The 19,477-nt window shown below is 37.5% G+C and overlaps 1 long non-coding RNA gene and 1 pseudogene across 2 annotated transcripts; both read left to right on the top strand.

Moving 5' to 3' along the window:
- The first annotated feature begins 2,636 nt into the window (after positions 1-2,636).
- Positions 2,637-8,855, top strand: LOC112275044 (putative multidrug resistance protein; annotated as a pseudogene). Its single transcript, XR_016500031.1, has 13 exons — positions 2,637-3,091; positions 3,462-3,516; positions 3,627-4,263; positions 4,421-4,620; positions 4,727-4,762; positions 5,023-5,297; positions 5,411-5,635; positions 5,861-5,920; positions 6,092-6,547; positions 6,691-6,963; positions 7,103-7,792; positions 7,927-8,146; positions 8,310-8,855. The product of XR_016500031.1 is annotated as a putative multidrug resistance protein (transcript).
- A 1,805-nt stretch (positions 8,856-10,660) lies between these two features.
- On the top strand, positions 10,661-11,683 carry LOC149986629 (uncharacterized). The gene is made up of 2 exons (XR_016500032.1): positions 10,661-10,731; positions 10,935-11,683. It is a non-coding gene; the product is annotated as an uncharacterized LOC149986629 (long non-coding RNA).
- Positions 11,684-19,477: the final 7,794 nt, after the last annotated feature.

The raw sequence follows: 19,477 nt of genomic DNA, 5'->3' as shown, positions 1-19,477 counted from the left end.
ATCATTTGTTGCAACACAGGCTTTTTCAACAACTTTATGGTTTTGTATAAGAACCAAAACCTCCTACTTATCTAGATTGGCGGTTGAGAAGTAATAACCATTGGCATGCATATCTTGGTAGCTAATCAAATTCCAAAGTACTGAGGATATAAACATTACATGTTTATATTTTATAATGGAGCTTCTAGACAATTTTATCATTGTTATTCTCTCTTTAAAATGAAATGCATTTGCTTCAATTATTGTCATCAAATTTTTAATTTGCTAAGTTGAAGATTTTTTAATAAAAAAAATATCTATCCCATAGGATAATATGTATTATTATACAATCAATGAATGTATCATTTGACTCATCATTAGAGGTTTTGTCATTCATATAAGCCTCTAAATCATCATCACCAATTGAATTTATGGATGCATCTATGTTATAAATTTCACAAGCCTCGAGTCAAAGTTTTTTATTTTCTTAAAATATTTTAATTAAATATTTTGAAGTATAGCTTTTATGTATTAAATATCCAATCATCCTACAATTATGGCAAGAACGCATCTTTTATTTTTATTTTCTATTATAATACTTAGTAGAATGTTTATTTTTTTTCTATATGACCAAAAATGGTCATGACCATGTCTGCCTTGGTGTTTATGAGCATCTTTTTTATCTTTGTATAATTTTTTCTTAGACTTTGAAATATTAAGTGCATAAGATTCTGGAACTGTGGTTCCAATAGGACAAGCTTCTATATTACGTAAGAATAACTCATTTTGTTTCTCCATAAGAAATAGATAAGACATGAAATAAAGATGACTTTGAAATTTCATATTCTTATATTATTGTGCAAGCATAGTAGATGTGAGAGGAAATATAGAGAATTTTTTTCTAATCATTTCTTCTTCATAGATGCTTTGTCTACACAACCATAATTGCAAGATAATATAATATATTTTATTTTTGAAAGCATTTAAATTTAAAAAATCTAAGACATGTAAATGTGTCAAATCATGATGTTCATGTGGAAGAAAAAAGGTCTTTTGATGATCAAATCTAGATTTAAGATTCTCCCAAAACTTGGCTAGATCTTCCATTTTCAAATATTGATGTTGCAATATACATATAAGATAACAATGAAGGACAAGAAGTGCTTTCCAACGAATAACAAGAGGAATAGAAGTACTTATAATAGGAGATTTCTCAAATAGATTTGTATCTAAGAATTATCTGCAAATAAACTTATTTTGCCATTTTTGTCCATAATAGATAATTATTTTTATCAGCAACCAATGGTAGAAATACAAGAGTTTGGAAATGTTGGAATGTAGTAGTGATAGTTGGAGACATAGTAGACGTAGTTAAAGTTGTTGAAGCACTCATTGTAAATAAATCTATGAAAAAAATATAAGTTCAAGTAAAAAAAGTTGAGTAAAATGCACCTTGAAATGTAAAGCCAAATAAAATGATAAAATTAAACTTAAAATCAAAAATGTTAAAAATTTGAGATTTTTTGTTTTTATTTTTGTTTTATTTATTTATTTATTTATTTATTTTATAAAAAATAGGGATTTGAGGTGGACTGCAACAATAGTAGACAACAACAGTCGGTAACAAGGCGTGGTAGTTTGGAGGCAGGGTGTAATAGTTAATGGTAGTTTGGCAGTAAAGTACAGCAGTTCAATACCAAGCAAGATACAACAATACCAAGGCAAAGTAGTAGTGCACAACAACAGTAAGGCATAAGCAATGCACAGCAATAGAAAGGCACAACAACAATAAGGTTTAGTAATAATAGGATAGCAAGAAGGAAACCAAGACTAATGCACAAGAATAGTTGTGCTAATAATGTGTCAAGAATGTTTTGAGAGACACAAGAATAGTTGGAAGTAATATTCACACATGTGCTAATAATGTGTCAAGGATGTTTTGAGAGACACAAGAATAGTTGGAAGTAATATTCACACAGACACACAAAACAAGAGTATATTGATGTGGTTGTCTCTTGTATACAAAGAAAAGGGAAGAAGATAAACAATTTCTTTCCACTTCATTCCAAACACTGTAACTACAGCATTTCCTGTAAATTACAATAAATATTATGGAGAGCCCTGGTTATGCTTTCAACAAATTCAAAGCACATGATGCTCCAGTGATGCCATCCCGCACCATGCAATCTTTGTCTCTGTGGGCTCTCCCTTTGCGGTCCACATTGACGCGGGCATTGGTTTACTGCACCATGTCCGAACGGGATTCACGCGAAGCTTCTGAAGAAGCTACTTGGGAGCCTCATAGAAGCCTGCAGCCGTCGAATGCGAAGCAAAAGCTTCGGCCAACCAACGTCCAGTCGTTCGAGATTCGAGCTGAAGGGTGTTCCTCATGCCGATTCATCGTTTTGTGCTGATAGGCCTTGGCAAGTGGCCGTCTGGGGCAGCCACTACTTCGTGATGTAAAGCAGTCTCTCTCACACCATGCTACCCCCGAAACCTAAACCCCAGTACCAGCCTGCAGAATGATCAGTACTCTTCGGGGCCAGGTTGTGTCGTCGCTCTTCAGTCTCCAGAATCAAAACACTTTTTAATGCATGGTTCGAGTTTCATTCCTGTAATGTACAACTTTTCTGCAGTCTTATCTATGATGTATATGAGGCGAGTGAAGAGACCCCTACATGATCTCATGCTGGGATTCGATGCTGCTGGGGGGTTGCTTTGCTGGTGGGCGTTGGGATTTTTTTTTATCTTGGATGGATTGAGCAGGGCGGGGATTCAGTGAGAGGAGCTGTTAATGGGGGCACTACGAGCACTGGAAGAGCATCAACAGGAGCTGGATGTGGGGGAAAGAATGGAGAATTTGGATAATGCGGTGCCCAAAGATGTTGCGGGACAAGGTGTGAAAGAGAAGGAGAAAGTGTCTTCGGTGACATTCCTCGAATTGTTTCGATATGCCGATTGGCTTGATATCTTCCTCATAGTAGTGGGCACCACAGGCGCTGTCGCCAATGGCCTCGCGTTACCCATCATGCTTATCATTCAAAGCAGGCTCATCAACTCCTTCGGAACAATGCAGAATGATGGACCCGAGCTCTATGCCGAAACAACAAAGGTATTGCACTCGCCATTTTGTGCGTTAAAGGTGGACTTGTTGATGCATTGAACTTGTCGAATGCACTGCTTAAAGACTTTTGGAAATTTGAAAATACTAGAACATACTTTATTGTGTCTGTCAAGAGGTGGACACTTTTACTGTAGTAATATTGAAACCAGTTGTCATTTAGAAACATTGTATCGTTAACTGAATTTCTGTAAATGATCGACTTCTTCTTAGTTCAAGAACATACCAATCTAACTTTTCGAGAGGAAAGGAAGTGTTTAAAGTTTATGAATTGGTGAACACGTCTGAGGACAGTTAAAAAAAAGCAAGGTGGGTACTTGACATCGCGACAATTTGTAACGTTGTATTACAATTGTGGCAGTACGCACTGTTGTTCGTGTACGCCGCCATTGCCTCTGGTTTCACTGCTTACATGGGTAAGAATTCCACCTCCCCTTGTACTGTTCACCCAGTTATGCACTCAACGTGCTGAGTGATGCGTTCTCGATCCGAATGTCTGATTCCTTGCGTCTCGGTGGATGCGAAGAAACAACTTGCTGGATGTGCACGGGTGAGAGGCAGAGCGCCATGATTCGCGCCAAGTGCTTGCGAGCCACTCTTCGTCAGGACGTGGGCTATTTTGACAGGCCTTCGAGCAGCACTCCCGACGTTATTAACACTGTGGCTGCCGATACATCGCTGGTGCAAGAAGCCATGAGCGAGAAAGTGGGTACGTATGTGAAGAATATGACCACATTTCTGTCGGGCTATGCGGTGAGCTTTTTCTTGGTGTGGCGCCTAGCGCTAGTCGTGCTCCCGTTCCTTCCTTTCCTCCTGATTCCGGGTTCCTATTACAACCGCGCCATCTCGAGCCTAGCATTTCGAATGCAGGTATCTTACAACTCAGCGGGTGCGATTGCCGAGCAGGCCCTTTCTTCTGTCCGGGCAGTTTACTCGTTTGCGGCCGAGGATCGTACGGTTAAGGAATACTCGGAAGCATTGGACAGTACCATGAAGCTAGGGTTGAAGCAGGGTTTTGCTAAGGGCATTGCCATCGGCTCCGTCGGCATTTGTTACGCCATCGTGGCGCTCATGGCGTGGTATGGCACCGAACAAGTGATCAAAGGACATGCTAACGGAGGTCTTGTTATTATCACTGGCTTCCTTCTTGTCCATGGCGGAATGTAAGAGTCTTTGCTTTGCGCATCATCTGTTTGTTTCTTTTTTCAATCGGAAATGAATTTCAGTCACCAACATGGACAGGTTTCGTTGGCCGAAGTTTCGCAACCTTACGAGTTGATTAATTTTGTATCATTTTGGTACCGCAATCCCGTACAACAGGATCTTGTCGGAGGGATGCGAAGCAGCGCATCGCATCTTTGAGCTTATCAAAAGAGAACCGCCGATCGACGCCGACGACGTGAACGGGCGGACTCTCGACAGGGTGGAAGGTAACCTGGAGTTCCGAAATGTGGACTTTGCATACCCTATGAGGCCAGATGTGCCCATATTGCAGAAGTTCTGTATCCCTATACCTTCAGGTACCTTCGGAGCCTTCAAGACTCTTTCGTTCACGCAGCGGTGGCATTACCAGACTTTTCAATTCTCTGACTAACTCGTGTCTTTGTTCTTCCTGGGTATGGACAGGGAAGACCATGGCTCTGGTTGGACAAAGTGGCTCGGGTATTCTTCTATTTGTATCTAATTTGGCTTCAGCGTTATGATTTATCCTCCCTCGAATGCCCGTTGAATTGTTAGATATTCATCAGGCGTAGAATCGGTGAGCACGCCCATGAAGTTGGTTGTGAGGTTTCTAGATTCTGGAAAGAGCAAGATAAACTGTAGTTATCTTAATCGAGTTGAGCATTATCTAGTAATGTGACTTTTTGTTTGTGCAACGAGCCTACTGTGAATACAATTTTGAAATTTCTGGTATGGTTCAGGTAAGAGTACTGTGATAGCGCTTCTGGAACGATTCTATGATTTAGCAGCTGGGGAAATACTCCTTGATGGCGTGAACATTAAAGACTTGCAGCTGAAGTGGCTGCGACATCAGATGGGACTCGTGAGCCAAGAGCCAGCGCTGTTTGCAACTTCAATTAAAGAGAATATAATGTATGGAAAGGACAGAGCCACTCCAGACGAAGTCATCGAAGCTGTGAAATCCGCAAATGCTTTTAGTTTCATTAACGAGCTACCCGAGGGATTGGAAACTCAGGTGTGGTTTTCCACGTTCCAACTTACCTGGAATTAATGCAGGATTATTCCACCAAAAACATTTAACTAAATATGTGTTTCTTAATATCATTGTTTGTGAAACTTTTGGTACAGGTAGGGGAGAGAGGAGTGCAAATGTCAGGCGGCCAGAAGCAAAGAATTGCAATTGCACGGGCTTTGCTAAGAAATCCGCCTGTCATGCTTCTGGATGAAGCCACGAGCGCGCTTGATGCAGAGTCAGAGAAAGTAGTGCAGGAAGCTCTTGAACGAGCAGCTGTGGGGCGCACAACTGTAGTAGTGGCTCACCGGCTGTCATCCATTTCCAACGCTGATTTCATCGCTGATTTTCAACGCTGATTTTTGCTGTGATACAATCTGGAAATGTAAGGTTTTTATTTATGACATTTACTATTTCTATTCTTACATTCATATTTTTAAATAAAGCACGTTTAAAATGCGAATGTGAATACTCAAGCAGTGAGACTTATAACTTGTTGAGTACCTTTACAGGTGTTGTGCAGAGAGTGTCTACTTCTCTTATATGTGTAACTTTCATGGATCCAGGTTATGGAGATTGGGTCTCATGAGGAGCTTCTGTCTAGAGGGGGAGAATATGCCTCTTTGGTTCAATTACACAAAGCTCGGAATAAAGTTCAAGGTTCTCGTGAGGACGAGCCGGATATGAGATCATACAACCCAGATCTTGCTCTGCGAGAAGAATTTGGAAGAATTCCAGATGAAGTAATCTGCACTTATGGAGCCTCTGTGATATCCTTTCAGAAAGCCATGCCGAAGCTTGAAACTGGCAAAAAATCTTACACGAACTCTGATACTGCAATAAGGAAGTTCAAAAAGCGAGGGTCGCCTTCTGTGCGAAGGTTGTTGGCTATCAATAAACTAGAATGGAAGCAAGGAGTGCTCGGTCTAGCTGGAGCCATTGGCTTCGGGTTTGTGCAACCTATATATGCATATACAATTGGAGATTTGTTAGGATCGTACTACACTAAGGATAATGCCACGCTTCGTCATGACGTGAAGATAAATGCTGCATTGTTAGTGTCACTGTCCGTGTTCGCCCTTGCGGTTAACATTTTGCAGCACTACAATTTCTCAGCGCTTGGAGAGCACTTGACAAAGGGAATTCGTGTTCGTATGTTGGCAAATATTCTTCGCTTTGAAATTGGCTGGTATGATCAGGATGAGCATGCCAGTGGAGCTGTGTGTTCACGCCTTGCGATTGACGCCAGCGCGGTATGTCTCCTTACCTGCATTTGAATCACTTCGTGCATATCCTCTATCCCCTATTAATATTGGACAGTGACAATAATGTTAGTTGTTGACCAGTATATTATCTTCATGTAGGTAAAACTAACAGATTGCTCTTTTCTGTGTAGATTCGAGGTCTGGTGGGTGATCGGATCTCTCTCGTAGTTGGAACAGCAAGTGCTTTAGCCGTAAGTTTCGTTATGGGGCTGGTAATTTTGTGACAACTCGCTCTTGTGGTGATATCCATCCAACCATTGATTATTTTATCGTTCTACTTCAAAAAGGTTTTGTTGACCCAATTTGCAATGGAGACTGTGAGGGCCCAGGCTGGTGCCTCTCAAGTTGCCAGTGAAGCCGTGGCCCAACATCGCACTGTGACTGCCTTCTCAGCGCAAGATAAAGTAAGTTTGTCTGCACTGCCAGTCTCCCTACGTCGGTTCGTTTTGTTAGGGAATTATCAGACGTTCTCCCGCCGTTCAGATTTTTGCAACAATTGAACCTTAGTTTGAGAAACCTCCGCACCTGTGCCTTGTGTTGCAGGTACTGTCTCTGTTTGAGGCAAAGCTGGAAAAGCCCAAGCGACAAGTTAGAAAACGTGCGCAAATTGCAGGGCTGTGCTTAGGAGCTTCAGACCTCGTTCTCTACGCCTCCTGGGGACTAGACTTCTGGTTTGGAGGATTGCTAGCTAGTCAAGGAAAGGCCACTTTCACAGAGGTCTTCCAAGTTTACATGATTTTAGTGAGCAGCGGGCGCCTCCTTGCGGAAGCAGGAACTCTCACTCCTGATATAGCCAAAGGATCTGCAGCGGTCGACTCTGTCTTCGAGATCCTTGACCGCGACACTCTCATCGACCCTACTGCAAACTCTGAGGAATTGGTGGAGAGAGTGGAAGGCCATATTGACGTTCGCAATGTCACTTTTTCTTATCCTTCTAGACCGAACGTTGTAGTGTTTCAGAAATTTTCTCTTACCGTGAAAGCTGGCAGAACTATGGCAATGGTCGGACAGAGCGGAAGTGGCAAGTCAACGATTATTGGCCTCATTGAGAGGCTCTACGATCCGTCTGAAGGTGTTGATTGACGGCAAGAACATCAAAAGTATGAACTTGAGGTCTTTGCGTTCACACATAGGACTTGTTAGCCAAGAGCCAACCTTGTTTGCTGGAACTCTGCGCGAGAACATTGCCTACGGCAGAGAAAATGCTACAGAAGATGCTCACAATTTCATCAGGTGAAGAGACTTCATTTCCCCAAAATTCAAATGATCAAATGCAATTAACTGAACATTACTGGTTGTGCACACTGGAATGGCAATCTGATCATCTTCTTCGACAGCTGATTTAATTTCTTTTGTCTGAGTTGCAGTTCGCTGCCGATGGTTTACGACACGTATGCTGGGGAACGAGGAGTCCAGCTCAGGTGGGCAAAAACAGCGAATTGCCATAGCTCGAGCGGTGCTGAAAAACCCAGCTATTTTGCTTTTGGACGAAGCTACCAGTGCGTTGGACGCTGCATCGGAACGCATTGTGCAAGACGCCTTCGATCGCATGATGGTTGCAAGGATCACAATTGTGGTTGCACACAGGTAAACATAAACAAACTCTCCCATAATTGGTACTAATTAGTACTTTCAAATGGTATACTCTGACACTTCACTGTGCATTTCATTCTGGCCTTTACGTAGCTTTTCAAGAGCACAGTACCCAGCCGATGAACTTTTGTTTATGAAGAATGTGAACAACATGCAGGTTGTCAACTATCCAAAACTCAGACACCATTGCTGTGCTTGAGAGTGGGGCTATTTTGAAGCAGGGCAATCACAAGCACCTCATGGCCAAGAAAGGAGCATACCATTCACTTGCATACTTACAAACGAAACACACAGACCAGATGTGAGTTTTAAGGGTAAATAGCATTGTACAAGAATTCAATTACCGCCAAAGCAGAACAATTCCTTTGTCGGCGTGGCCAGGTGGGTGAGCCTGTCGTGCAAAGTCAGTCTGACCTAGTGCATACAGTAGAGGGATACAAGCTTTAGGAGTATCAGTCAGCTGCGGAATTAACTAAATTCTCAAACAGCACTATTGCGGAAAGAGGATGCAACTGCAGCGTACTGCAAACTACCTCAGAATGTTCTTAAAGCTGAATGACATCCTGGTACATACACCAATAAGTGCCATTAAGTGCAGCTTGAGGACTAATAGTATTTTAGTGAGTGCCAATAATTGCATCCCTGCAATTCCACATTTGGAAATTAAAAAATAAATAAAGAAATAAAGAAATAAAAACCCAAATGTGTTGTCGCAGCGTAAGAAGCACTAGGCTTCCACTATCAGCAACAACTCAGAAGTTCAAATTGGTTGTGCATATCAAATTCAATGCCATAACGCAAAACGCACATGCAGCTTGAAGGGAGGCCACAATTTAAATAAAATGTAGAACATGTGGGACACATGATTTGCCCTCCACTCCTTGATTGTCAAAGAAATCCATAAGTACATAACTAAGGGTTCGTTTACACTGATTTTGGTGAACTTGAAATCAGTTCTTGAAAAATTTGTGATTGAAGACAAAAAATATTACCCTTGAAGTGAATCGTCTCATGATCAATGATAACCTTTAGAATGGCTACAAAGTCAAAAAATAAAACTAATTAAAAGTTAGATGTATAAATATACTTTTGTTTGAGCTTTGGTCAGATTTTTTCTTTGGTGGACACAAATACAAATCTAATTCATTAAATCATATTAATTATCATTGTCATCAATATCATCATGTCCGGAATTCTTCTCAACTTAGTTGGAAGTCAAGCCATTAGTACTTACAAAGAACTGAAATTAATAAAGCCACTAACCGAACATATGTGATGTGATGTTAGTTAGTTACGAAGTGATTCTAGTTGTATTTTAGAAACCTTGGAACAAGAGTTGCAATTTGCACCATCAATACAAAACTTTTGCTTTCTTTACATGTGTCCGGAGTAAAACATAGTCAAGACATCAAAAAGTTTGTAGAAAAATAAATTTTAGAGCTACAAGCTACAAGCTCTTTCTATGTGCAATTTAGGCTACAGCTAGAAGCTCTCTCTCTCTACCCCTCTAGCTATGTTCATCTTGGGCAGGAGCTTGGGCAGCTTACTCAAGTTAGCAATAAGATGCGATGGAAACTAAGTGCATAATCTCGATAAGAGTTCATTAGTTGATGACAGTAGCACCTGTTCATACGAAATTCAGCAAGGTGGCAATCTTGATGCAAAGATTGTTCTCTTTTGCCAACTCTCCAAACAGGTACACAAGATTGTGAGAATTGACACCCAAGAGGATAGGGTCCAGTACTTTTCCAGTGACAAGATGAAACCCTCACTCTATTAACGTGCACAGATTGACCAAGTTCAGATCCGTTCACGAGGATTTGGGATTCGAAGTACAATACACAGAAGCAGCAACTGTTATCTAAACGGCCCTCATTCCACTGTTCAAAGATGCCTTGGGAGAGGAGAAATCACGCCCAATATTCACTGCCGATTTGAACTCCTCCAGCGGTGGCTATCTCAAGATACGGAAACACTTTGTGTATTGTGAGTCATAAAACCAAAGATCCTACCTAGACAAGAATCTTCCGGGCACTGAAAACACGAACTCACAATTCCTAAACTTTGACGTGGTGAATAGTGCTCTGGAGAGCGGGATGCCACTGACCAAGGCGACTCTAAGTGTTACTGCACTCTTCCTTCCAAACCCCTGTCGAAGGTAATCGATCAACGTTGACGAGGCATTTCAAATCAAGGCGCTGTCAGGGATTGGACGGTTGGGGTACCGAGTAGGGCGCCCTCAATTGGAAATACCTCGATACTTGTGTCATAGAAACCAGCATACGTGTCACCGCTTTGTGACGCCACCTTAAGAGATGCATTGCCAAACACTACACCATCGCATTCTCGACACGCACTGCAGCGGCCGAAAAAATCTATCCAGGTGGCCTTGACCACCTTGTTGGCAGCTTCCCTTGCTCCATGTTGGCAACGCTGGTTGCACAGCCTACCGAGTATTGTCTAATATAACTATGCATCCACTACATTTTTGCCCACATTCAAACCTTCGGATGCTTTATCACAAGTTGAACCTGACGATAGATTATTGATAGTTAACTTTAAGGGGATCATCAGAACAGGTGTGTGTTCAGTCCCAATTCTGCCACCAGCTTGGGTTCCCCACAATTCCACGCCGTTACTTTGTAGTTAGCCAAGTTACACCACCAACCTCACACCGCCCGAGACATTTATTGTATTCTGGTAGTGGTGCATTAGATTTCTCCGTAGCTCGAAACAAGGAAAGCTGTGTTTTGTATCTAATAGGTGATCTCGATATGTGCAGGTTTCTCATCGACAAGCTTGCTTTAAAGACGGTGATTGATTGATTGTTTGATTGATTGATCGATCGATTGATAGAACCACTACCACAACCCAGCCATCGATCATGGTGTGCTGCCTGGTGTGCGACGAGTCGAGGAAGGTGGTGCGCAGCCGCCCCACCAACGGCATTTGCACCAACTGCGGCGGATCACTGAGCGCAGTTCGGGTGCGCAACATGTTCCGACTGTGCTTCGTCCCCGTGTGCTGCTCCCACAAGAGCCGAGTCATGTGTTCCCGGTGCGGCGCTCAATACCGTAGCCATTAAATCTACACACACACGCTCACCACATCATTGTTTATGTCTTCACCGCCAAAAATCAACCTCCTACTGATGCATCAGCAGCTATCGACACACCCACTTACTCACTCAGGCTCCGAAGCATCATCTAGTAGTTGGAGAATTCTTCAGTCTGGCCATTGTTTTGTCTATTTTTGCTAGAAGAATGCTTACACTGTGGATATGTAGCAACATAGCCTTTAGGGTGTCCATAACAAAGCCTTTTATAGGAAATGTGGAGAATTGAGTGTTAGCATTGCTTGTCTGATAACTGGACTTGTGATGAATTGGTGATATTGGGGGTCTCTAGAAACCCAAGTTATTTTATTTTGTACATAAGGTGCATAGGAAATAGCAGTGCATGATTATGAAGTTGCTCATCTTACCATCATCTACATTAATTTTTGAATTTTCAGAAAGTTGTGGATCCAGAATATTGACTTATTAGATGGACATTTCGATGGTTGGTTTTTTCAATTGTCTTTTTGTTAACATTAGCATTGTGCTGTAAGATCAAGTCACACGTTGACAATACTATACTTGGTTATATCAATAATTTTGAGAATGTTTAAATGCACTTTTAGGATTTAAAAAGTATAATTATGTATAATTTAATTATCAATATGTAATACAGTTTTAATAGATAAATTTCAATAGTTTTGTAATTAACTAAAAATTTGTATTTCATTTTTTTTTAATATATTTTAAATTTTTTTACAATATTTATGTTTTTCAATGAAGATTTTTTCATATTACAAATAAATTAGAATATTTTATTTTTGAATAAAAGTTAAAAACTTTGCATAATTAGTTTCAATAATAGTTGGCTTGAAAATATTTCTTCCAAAGAAATCGAATAGAAAATCTTTACATTCTTAAAATATAGTATATAAAGTATTTAACAAAATTTTCATAGCTTTATTTTCAAATAAGAAAATTACATTATAAAGTTTTTTTTTAAAGTTATATAAATATATCTTAATAACTAACAATACATATAGATTAAAAATCCTAAAGTTGATTCTATATTTCGACATTCATATTTGCATATTACAAGTGATTAATATTATGGTGTCATGATGTGGATAATTTAATTGTTAAATGGTAGACATTCATATATATATTGTGTCTACTTTAAATATATAATTAGAATGTTGTTAGCACAATGTTGTTTTAATTCATCTATTTGTTTGTTTTTTAGTAGATAATTGGCCATTAGATTGATAACCGAGAAGGTTGGTAGTGATGATTAAAAAAATAATAGAGTAGACCACATGCGGTGGATTCTCAACTTTGAAACAATTAGGAGTCATCTTGGTGATATTTTTAAAAATTAGGATAATGATAGAGTAAACCACATGTGGTGGATTTTCATCTTGGAGTCAACTTGGTGATATTTTTGAGGTGTTAAGGTGATTTAAGGGAGTGATAAGAGGACAAAGGCATGGTTGTTGTATCTTTTGTTTTGATTAATAAAAATGGTAGATTTTGGATCTTGGATTGGAGATTATTATGATTGATTGGAGTCTTTGATTAGAGCAAGCTTTTGGAATAATGTTTAGAAAAATGTGAATCTATATGTGTGCAAATTTTGAAGAAAAAAAGTAACAAAATCAAAGAGAAACAAAGTATTAAAGCATAGGAGGTCTAGTAAGTTTGCAAGTCATAGGCACCAACTTTGAGAGGTAATAACTTGGTGTTTGTTAAAGCTATGGTTATGAGACTTGGAGTGTAGTTATTTTTTCAAGTCAAAAATATATAAAAGCAACAAAGATCTCCATTAGAAGAAGCACAGTGCTTTCTAAAACCAACAATAAACTTCTTAGATTTTTTTGAGAGAGTCTGGTTCTGTTTCATTTGTATTAGAGCGAGTGTTAAATTATTTATTTTTGGTAATAGTGTGTCAATAGTCATCATATAGTCCAAAGTGAGTTGTTGTGGTCACACTGGATACTACGAGCTACTCTTATAAAATCAATTGAGAGGTGAAAAGATATTACAATAGAAAAATTACAGTATGGGAGATATAGCAGAGCAATCTCAGATGGAGGCTCAAATACAATACCTTTTAGGCCAGATAGCTACTTTGCAAGGACAAATAGAAGCATCCAAGAGAAGAAAGTCGACATCTGTTAGATTGAAATTGAGTAAGCCTAGTATATATACACTAAAACTTCAAAAAAAAAGATGTATGTAAATGGCTCTTCAACATGTGACAATACCTCCAACTATCCTAAGCAAATACCACTAAAGGAATTATATATGCAATCAACTATTTTAGGGATGTAATAGCCATTTGGTGGCAACATTGAGTTCAAAGCTATAGAGCTCAAGGTAGATTTTGTGACAGAGAGGAATTTGAGACTGGATTTAGGAATCAATTTCAGCCCATCAATACGGAAAAGATAGCACACAATTAGTTGGTAAATCTTACACAAGCTTGGTTGGTGCAAGATTATGTCTCCCAATTCAAGTCCCTATGTTTTCAAATTAGCAATGTTTCGGAAGCAAAGATGATGGATTGATTCCTATAAGGTTTGAAACCTAAAGTCCAGCGAGATATGGAGCTAAGAGATCCACAAACATTTGAAGAGGTAATTTGGATTGTAGAGAGGATTAATGCTATAGATTTCAGAAATCGTGGAGCACGATCTATAGCACAAAGTCTTATGTCGCTATCTAATATTACGGCACAACAACAAATGCTAATAGAGATTGATGTCTTACAAAGATCATTAACACCACAAAGAGAATAAATATTGGTATAAAAAAGATTGTATTTCTATTATTGGGAGCCAAGCCATTAGATCGGAGGTTGTCCAAAACATCAAAGTACAAGTATCAGCAAGACAAGGTAAGTTTACAGTCTTGAAATTCACCAAGCCGATAATGAGTTAGAATAAAAAAACGAGGCTCCCTAATAAAGGCACCATGAGCCAATATTGAGATAGTTATTATCTCTCAAAGACAAATGGCATAGCCTTAGATAATTATAAAAAGATTCAATTGGTACATTTAACGGGATTATTAAGAGGACAACCATATCAAATAGTTGTAGATTGTGGCTCTACAAAAAATTACATCTCAACTGAAATCATCAATCGACATGGAATTAAAACCAAAGAAATCAAGAGAAGAAGTATATACCTTGCAAATGACCAAGAGAACGTATTGAATGAGACGTGTGAAGAAGAAACTTTGAGATTGACAGACACCTACGTCTTAAGACAGAGATTCAAGGTGACAAAGCTAAGGTATGATGTTATCCTTAGTATGCCATAACTAGAGATGAGAAATAAGAAAGTTGATTGGGTAGTAAAGGCAATCTCTTTTAAAGATGGAAGATGCAAGGTAATTCTTTGCACCTCTACATTAAGTAAAGAAGAAAGACAACGTACAACCAAAGGCTTACTTGTAGGGACGATCTTTATGAAGAAGCAATTACAGCATGAGCAATCGATATATATGGTGGTTCCAAATCTTGCATCAATGATAGAAAAGACAATCAAAGAGATAGATTAGTCAGAACAACTCATATGAGAATATTAAGAGGTCTTTTCAACCAACCTACCTAATAGTGTACTTCCTGATCAAGGTACCTCCTTTCAAATAGAACTATTGCTTGGAGCCAAACTAGCAAGTCAATCAATTTATTGCCTAGCACCAAAAGAACTTAAAGAATTACGGAAGACATTGGACGAACTATTGGAGAAAAGCCTCATTTGAGAAAGAATATCATCATGGGGAGCACTTATACTTTTTGTATTTAAGAAAGATGGTGGATTTTGCCTTTGCATCAACTATTGAGGTCTCAATAAGCATACTATTAAAAATACATATCCACTTTCACGTAAGTATAATCTTCTTGACCAACTTCAAGGTGTGACCATCTTTAGTAAATTGGATCTTTAGAGCTGTTATTGGCAAATATCTATTGCAAGATAAGATGTAGAAAAGACGGCATTGTGTATGCGCTATGGATATTTTAAATAGCTGGTTTTACCCTTTGGTCTTATCAATGCTACAGCCTCTTTCATAAAACATACGAACAAATTATTTTGAGACCTTTTGGACAAATATGTAGTCATCTTCATTGATGATATCCTTGTATATAATAAAATCTTTAAAGAGCATGAATAATACCTATGAGAGGTGTTGCGTTGGTTACAAGATAGTCACTTCTATTGTAAGCAATCAAAATGTGAACTTTGAAAGTCAAAAGTTACTTTTTTGGGGCATGTAGTATCTTCCAAAGATGTACACATGGAATAAGATAAGGTGAAATTAGTGGAAGATTGGCCAATCCTCAAAGATGCTTTTGAAGTTTGCTCATTTTTAGGCCTTTCTGAATACTATCACCATTTTATTCGACAATTTGCTTACATTGCTATCTCATTAACAAACCTATTGGAGAAAGGTGCCCCATTTGAATGGATTGGAGCAGCAAAATACCTTTAGTAAGTTGAAGGAGGTACTCATTACTTTTCCAATATTGTAACCATATAATCCTAATCTCTCTTGTACGCTTGATATTGATGCTTTCGACTTTGCTATTGGAGGGGTCCTTCAACAAGACTTTAGTAGGGACCTTCAACCTTTGGCATATGAATCATGCAAGCTTAGAAGAATAGAGTAAAATTACTCTATACTTGATCAAGAGCAATTAGCGATTGTACATGCCACAAAGGTGTGGTGACACTATCTATTGGAAAAGCCAATGGTTGTTCGGACTGACCATCAATCCTTGCTATATGATTTACATTTGAAAAATATGAAATTGCGGCATTATTGTTGGGAAGAACAGTTACAGATTTTTAATATTCAACTTGAGTACAAGCAAGGGCAACAACATACTATACCAGATAGTTTATCACTGAGATTAGACTTGAAGGACGAATTAGAAGACAAGACAAAAGTTGCTACCATTAGTAGTATCATTTCAGATTTAACTAAAGAGGGAGAATGGAAAGAATCTACACAATGGAATGCTTATTTCAAGTTGGTTAGCAATCAAGTAAAGGTGGACGATATACAATATCAAGATTACACTCTTCATAATGACTTGCTCTATTTTAAGAAGCGAATTTATGTACTCAACAATACTAAACTCCAAAGGCGCATACTTTAGGAGGGACATGACATCCCAATATTTGGACATTTGAGATGAGAGAAGACTCTAGAATAGATTTCAAGGACATGATTTTGGACAAGTTTGGATTGTAATGTTTGAGCCTTTGTATGCTCTTGCAAATCATGTCAATGTAACAAAGCACGCAACGTAGTGTCTCTTGAGCTATTGTAGCCAATTTTGCTACCTATGATACATTGGAAGTAGGTGACTATGGATCTCATTATATATTTGTCTCATAATCATATTGTGGTTGTCTTCTTTGTAGATCAACTCTCAAAGAAACTTTACTTGATTGCAATGCACTCAAATATTGAAGCCCCTTCAGTACTTGCACGAGTCTTCTTTGATATCGTCTTTTGCCACCATAGATTACATAGTGACATCATTTTTGATCGAGATCCATGCTTCACAGGAAGTTTTATTCAAGCTATTAGATACATGACTTGCCATGTCTACAACCTTCGATCTCCAAATAGATGGAAAAATAGAACATACAAATTGGACCTTAAAAAATATGCAGCGGGTATTTGTGGCGATTCATCATAATGTTTGGGATGAATACTTGATGCCCTTAGAGTTTGTTTATAATGATAGTATTCAAGCAAGTACCAATCATTCACCATTTTTCCTTAATATCAATCAACATCTAATTATGTCAGCAACTCTCCATCGTTCCATTGACACCAACAATGCAACAATGGAAGAATTTATACAACATCTTATAATGGCCTTACAAGTAGCACAACACCACGTCTTTAATGCACAAAATCAACAGAAGCAGTATGTGGATAATCATCAGCAATACAAGATCTTTCAAGAAGGTAATCAGGTATTACTTTCCAACGCCAACTTGTCACTAGCTACATCAACCCAAATCTGTAAAATAGCACCTCGGTGGCTTGGACCTTTCTATATTTTTGCCACATATTTGGATCCATCCTATCTTCCAGGTTTTGGCAACTGAAGGAATTTTATATTGAACCAAAGCGCTTTTCACATCGACATCAACCACCACCACTACCACCAATTGTAGTTGATGACCAATAAGAATATAAAGTGGACAACATTTTGGAGTATCACTACCTTCATCGTGGCAATGGACGTCTACAACTTCAATACAAAGTTCTTTGAAAAGGTTATCTCATTCACAATAGAACGTAGGAACCTGTACAAAATCTCACCCATTGCCAAGAGACAATTTGGAAATACCATCGAGAGCAAAACGAAGACATTTTATATTAGTAGAGGAGAATTAACTATAACAAGGTATAGAAAAGATAATTATATAGATAGTTAGAACCATAGAAGTTTCTAGAATTGGAATTAGGTTGGTGGATCAGATAAGATCCACCATTGAACATTTTAGAAGAGTTTAGGGTAGTTATTTAGACAGGATCTACTATGGAACTTTCTAAAAAAAGAAGATAAAGTACTTATCCAGATAGGATCTACCACCTAGTAACTTTCTAGAAAGTCTAAGGTGGTAGGACAATATATAAATAGGATTGGCCAAGGTCTTTTGGGGCATCTAGTCAAGTATGGCTTTAGACCCTTTTGCTTAGTAAAGTTTGGTTTTGCATCTTTTTATTCAGTTTTATTCTATTCTATTTCTATCTATTCAGTTGTCTTTCATGTCCTATTTTGTGTAGTTCCATTCAATTCTATTATGGTCTATTTTGTCCTATTTTGTGATGAGATTTTATGTTGCTGTGGAATAGAAGGAACTTGGATTTTTTTGAGATAGTTTGGTCATATTTTAATCTAAGCACAATACTCAATATTATTCAAAGAAATAACATAATTATAAAATAAAGAGTATACTTGCCAAAGAAGACAATGTGTTGAAAAAATAAGTTTCTCTAGCTACAATAGGAACCATGTGGCTGAAATCTTGTGTAATACCTAGTAAAGGTCTTATTCTTTTTTTCAAATCCTTCACCTTGTTTTACAATAGAAGTTTAATTAGGACCAAAAAATCACAAAGACTTAGCCTTGTTAGATTCAAGAGCCTCAATTTGTTTTATAAATGAAGTTTTTGTTAAAAAATATATATATATATATATATATATATATATATATCTTTAATTAAAAAATTAAAAAATTAAAAAATAAATCCATATGTATAGAAGTCATAGATGTTTATTGGTTGTCTTTTTGAGATGTTATCCATGAAACAATTCTTTTAAATATAGCAACTAAAGATCATAATAGCTTATTAATATTTAAAGTGATTAAATCTCGTTCTAATTTAATTATTTTAGGATTATTGTAGGTAGAGAAGTATAATTCTCAAATACATTGAATTACTAGAAATCTTGATTTTTCTCATAATTTAGCTTAAGATTCTATTAGTCAATAGAAATCCATAAGTTTAACATAACCAAACTCTTATTAGTAGATATAAGAGCTTTTATCTATGCTGCAAAATAAAGGTTATCTCTTATTATATATAAAAACATCCATTGATAATAGAAAGACTATAACTAATATTTTAAGTTAATATCAAGATTATCAAGATGTTTTTGAGAAAAAAACTTCAAATATTCTTTTAGAGCATTATTTATATGATTGTTCAATTGAATTTTAAGAAGAAACTCAAATGCTATTTGGACCAATCTATAGCTTATTACAAAATAAGTTGACTTCTTTGAAGAAATACATTAAAAAAAAATTAGTTAAAAACTTCATATATTATTCAAAATCTCCAATAAAACCTCTTATTTTATTTTTAAAGAAGACAAATCATTGTAGATGTGCATAGATTATTAAGGGCTCAATAAAATCACCATTAAGAATATGTATCATTTATTTTTTATTTCAAGTCTTTTTTATCAATTCAATTAAGCAAAGATCTGTAGAAAAATAGATCTACAAGGAGCATATAATTTGGTACACATCATAGAAGAAGATGAATAAAAAAATTTTGTTTTGAATCAAATAAGGGCATTTTGAATATAATATTATATCTTTTGAACTTATAAATATACCAATTATTTTTCAACATCTAATAAATGATGTCTTTTGTGAGTTTCTAGATGATTTTGTCATTTATTATCTAGATAATATTTTAATATATTCTACAAATACAAAAGAGCAT

Source organism: Physcomitrium patens, chromosome 22, assembly GCF_059467195.1.
Source record: "Physcomitrium patens ecotype Gransden chromosome 22, ASM5946719v1, whole genome shotgun sequence".
In the NCBI taxonomy this organism is placed as follows: domain Eukaryota; kingdom Viridiplantae; phylum Streptophyta; class Bryopsida; order Funariales; family Funariaceae; genus Physcomitrium; species Physcomitrium patens.
The sequence above is the reverse complement of the archived record's forward strand: the minus strand, read 5'-3'. Positions and strand labels throughout refer to the sequence as shown.